This window comes from Coregonus clupeaformis, unplaced genomic scaffold, assembly GCF_020615455.1.
Source record: "Coregonus clupeaformis isolate EN_2021a unplaced genomic scaffold, ASM2061545v1 scaf2158, whole genome shotgun sequence".
NCBI classification, from domain to species: domain Eukaryota; kingdom Metazoa; phylum Chordata; class Actinopteri; order Salmoniformes; family Salmonidae; genus Coregonus; species Coregonus clupeaformis.
Window position 1 is genome coordinate 84,010 of NW_025535612.1, and position 4,854 is coordinate 88,863.

Here is a 4,854-nt window from a genome sequence, read left to right on the forward strand (position 1 = left end):
GGCACTCATTAAATTCGATTCAAGTATAAAAGCGCCTCTCGGAAAATAGGGCAGTAGGACACAATTCAGAGGATTAGGTGCAATATGGTGACAACAAGCACCGGTAATGACCTCATTTTGTATAGTACACAACAATTACTGGTCGATCCCCAAGTTTAATTTGAATGTATTGATATATAGCTGAAGAGTTTATATCTGCTATTCAGGTAAAGTATTTGGAGGACCACAGTTAATGATTTGGATTTGTTTGCTTTATTTAAGTATATTGTTTGTGAATGTAAAGCAGCAACAGCTGGGGATATCCTGATCTCTCTCCAGTCTTGTCTTACACTCAATCAGGCAGTTAACAGCATCAATCACATTCTGAACCAGCTGGACCTACATGCAACACACAAACACACATAACCTACTCTTTCTACGCTCTCTACAACTGCCTATTAAAGCTGAATATTATGATTGTCACTGTCGGTTGCGTATCTATTCTGTGGTGTAGTGATGCAGTGTCTTACCTCTGACTCACCCAGTCTGGCCAGGTTAGAGATGTCAAAGGTTGTGCCCACAGCTGCTGAGTCCACGCCGCCCATACCTCGCTTCTGCAGAACGATGGACCTAGTAAAAAACAACAGAAAAACAAACAGAGAATTTAGGATCCTGGAATTTGAGAAGGACAGCTCAGCACAGGGATCCCCTTAGCACAGTTTCTTCATATGGCTGTTCGTGTGTCAACCCATAGGTGAGTGAGGTGGTAAAAGCCAGACCTTGCTGAGATGAGGCAGGTTGACGTGGACCCCTGCCCTGAGTCCAGTGCCCAGGTTGGAGGGGCAGGTGAGGATGTAATCCAGCCTCTCACTCCACATGAACTCCCAGCCTTTCTCCATGATCAGTCACGCCACCTGGTGGTGATGACAACAAAGCATGAAACGTTTAAGTGTCATTTAAGACACAGTTAACGTGTGTGTGTGTGTGTAGGCAATGAATCCAATCATTGATTCTGCTGGGCTCACCTCCTTGAGTCCCCTGTAGAACCTCTCAAACACCCTCTTCATGTTGCTGCCCTTCTCCATCTAGATGACCCGGGTGTGGTCCTCCTCGTTGATCCACACAAGGAAGTTATTCTGGTTGTTGTGCCTTTCCAGACCAATGGGTTATCGATAGGTTTCAGCGCTTCTAAAATGCTTTCTATTGTTTGGTTTTAGAGTTGTGCTTTTATCAAACCATTATACTTACCAGGGGGGACACTGGTATATCGAACAGGAAGTGATCCTGTGAACTCCAAAAACAAGTGTTATGCATCTCAGTGATAGAATAAGGAAATTAAACAAATAAAAACAATTCTCCAAAGCAGTGTGTGGTGCAGACTGTGTTTTCCTCACATCAATGGGCAGCTGCTGCTCCTGGTCAGTCATCTGTACTGTCCATTGAGTTCCCCTTGCCGTCCGTTGAGGGCGTCCACCACCAGCTCCACCTCCCGGCGCTCCGCCCAGCAACAGGCAGGGGGCAGGCTCAGCCCTCGGATGCTCAGGCCCGTGACGATGACACGTAGCGCTCATCAAACTGACCTGCCCGGATCTGACAAGAGACTGTGGTAAGTACTGGCTCACTTGAACAGTTTAGAATGTAGATATGTAGAAGGTCTGATACCTAGTCAACTGGGTGGTTGATGCAATGACATATCTATACTTATGTCCATTGACATTCCCATCATTCTGTACCTTGCTTGCATCCAGGTCTGTGGGGTGTATCATTATCCTCGGGTCATAACCATTGTGTCTCTCTTTGATCATTGGGTCCAATAGCTCAGAAAACACCTGATATAGGAAAACATGAACCACAACAGAAGACACAGTGAGTAAAGCAACAACTCTAAATGACGAAGGAAGAGAAAGAGAGCAAAAGAAAGAGAGAGAGAGAGAGAGAGAGAGAGAGAGAGAGAGAGAGAGAGAGAGAGAGAGAGAGAGAGAGAGAGAGAGAGAGAGAGAGATTGTGTATAATAGGATTGGCTTGATGGATTAAAATAAATGCAACTTTAGTAACCAACAGCGATCACAAAGCAAGGGCTTCTGTGTTATTCTTTCCTTTCAATACTTCTCCTCTCTACACACAAAGAGGTGGAATATTGGGAGACTCTGCTATTAAGAGTCTGCAGAGCACTTGCCTTCAATTCAAAGCAGAACTGCAAACTGCAGTTGATCCCCTTTCATCTAGGTTTTATCTGTACAACACATTTGTAAGGAATGGGTGACCCTCCAATATGTGTAGTAGCTTTAGAATATTTATTTCACGGTGACCTCCATTAGATTTAAAAAATGCATTGAAGTTCCAGCAAGATAGGAGGTACGCATACCAATTCACTGTGAACAGACGCAGGCGACACAGGCCGTTGTGTTCCATCACCTGATAGGACTCCTCGTCTCCGGCTACCATGCCAACAGTCTTTATGAAGGGGTGCCCAGGGTTGTCCACTCCTGTCTGGATAACATTGTCCATAGGCAAACAGCTTGGCATAGAGGGAAGGTGTGAGGTGACTGGCCTTGCAGTTGTTGTGTTTGTGTAAATCAGGAAACTATGCACTGTGAGAGAAATTGAAGGTTGGTAACACTATTGAGTACAGATAAAAAGGGGGTATAATGATAGCACACCCCTAACAAATGAATACAGTGGGGGAAAAAAGTATTTAGTCAGCCACCAATTGTGCAAGTTCTCCCACTTAAAAAGATGAGAGAGGCCTGTAATTTTCATCATAGGTACACGTCAACTATGACAGACAAAATGAAAAAAAAATTATCCAGAAAATCACATTGTAGGATTTTTAATGAATTTATTTGCAAATTATGGTGGAAAATAAGTATTTGGTCAATAACAAAAGTTTCTCAATACTTTGTTATATACCCTTTGTTGGCAATGACACAGGTCAAACGTTTTCTGTAAGTCTTCACAAGGTTTTCACACACTGTTGCTGGTATTTTGGCCCATTCCTCCATGCAGATCTCCTCTAGAGCAGTGATGTTTTGGGGCTGTCGCTGGGCAACACGGACTTTCAACTCCCTCCAAAGATCTATGGGGTTGAGATCTGGAGACTGGCTAGGCCACTCCAGGACCTTGAAATGCTTCTTACGAAGCCACTCCTTCGTTGCCCGGGCGGTGTGTTTGGGATCATTGTCATGCTGAAAGACCCAGCCACGTTTCATCTTCAATGCCCTTGCTGATGGAAGGAGGTTTTCACTCAAAATCTCACGATAAATAGCCCCATTCATTCTTTCCTTTACACGGATCAGTCGTCCTGGTCCCTTTGCAGAAAAACAGCCCCAAAGCATGATGTTTCCACCCCCATGCTTCACAGTAGGTATTGTGTTCTTTGGATGCAACTCAGCATTCTTTGTCCTCCAAACACGACGAGTTGAGTTTTTACCAAAAAGTTCTATTTTGGTTTCATCTGACCATATAACATTCTCCCAATCCTCTTCTGGATCATCCAAATGCACTCTTATGCAAACTTGCAAACTTCAGACGGGCCTGGACATGTACTGGCTTAAGCAGGGGGACACGTTTTGCACTGCAGGATTTGAGTCCCTGGCGGCGTAGTGTGTTACTGATGGTAGGCTTTGTTACTTTGGTCCCAGCTCTCTGCAGGTCATTCACTAGGTCCCCCCGTGTGGTTCTGGGATTTTTGCTCACCGTTCTTGTGATAATTTTGACCCCACGGGGTGAGATCTTGCGTGGAACCCCAGATCAAGGGAGATTATCAGTGGTCTTGTATGTCTTCCATTTCCTAATAATTGCTCCCACAGTTGATTTCTTCAAACCAAGCTGCTTACCTATTGCAGATTCAGTCTTCCCAGCCTGGTGCAGGTCTACAATTTTGTTTCTGGTGTCCTTTGACAGCTCTTTGGTCTTGGCCATAGTGGAGTTTGGAGTGTGACTGTTTGAGGTTGTGGACAGGTGTCTTTTATACTGATAACAAGTTCAAACAGGTGCCATTAATACAGGTAACGAGTGGAGGACAGAGGAGCCTCTTAAAGAAGAAGTTACAGGTCTGTGAGAGCCAGAAATCTTGCTTGTTTGTAGGTGACCAAATACTTATTTTCCACCATAATTTGCAAATAAATTCATAAAAAATCCTACAATGTGATTTTCAGGGGTTTTTTCTCTCAATTTGTCTGTCATAGTTGACATGTACCTATGATGAAAATTACAGGCCTCTCTCATCTTTTTAAGTGGGAGAACTTGCACAATTGGTGGCTGATTAAATACTTTTTTCCCCCACTGTAGGTGTTGGAGGCTGTGGACACTGGGCTCTGTCACTGTCTGTCTGGGATAACTAGATTACCTGGCAGGGTACAGCCTCCTGATTTGAGCTCCTGTGCTGACATGCTCTCTGTTCAGAAAAATCCTGCTGTAGCAAATTACCATACTCCAATAAGAGACAGGACTCCTATGTTGCTCTTCCTAGAGGACAACAGCTTGAAGAAAGTGCTTGCCATTATCCCTTTGAAACATGAAAGGAGGAGTGTGTCACTAATACTAGCTGCTGTCTTCTCAGATAGAGTTCAATGTGTCAAATCGGAGGGCCTGTTGTCTGGACCTATGGCAGTCTCTATGGGGGTGCCACAGGGTTCAATTCTTGGGCCGACTCTTTTCTCTGTGTATATCAATGATGTCGCTCTTGCTGCTGGTGATTCTCAGATCCACCTCTACGCAGACGACACCATTTTGTATACATCTGGCCCTTCATTGGACACTGTGTTAGCAAACCTCCAAACCAGCTTCAATGCCATACAACACTCCTTTCGTAGCCTCCACCTGCTCTTATACACAAGTAAAACTAAATGCATGCTCTTCAATCGAACGCTGCTG

General features: G+C 44.5%; 1 pseudogene; it reads right to left on the reverse strand.

Moving 5' to 3' along the window:
• Nucleotides 1–252: 252 nt before the first annotated feature.
• Nucleotides 253–4,481, reverse strand: LOC121548384 (annotated as a pseudogene).
• Between the last annotated feature and the right edge of the window lie 373 nt (nucleotides 4,482–4,854).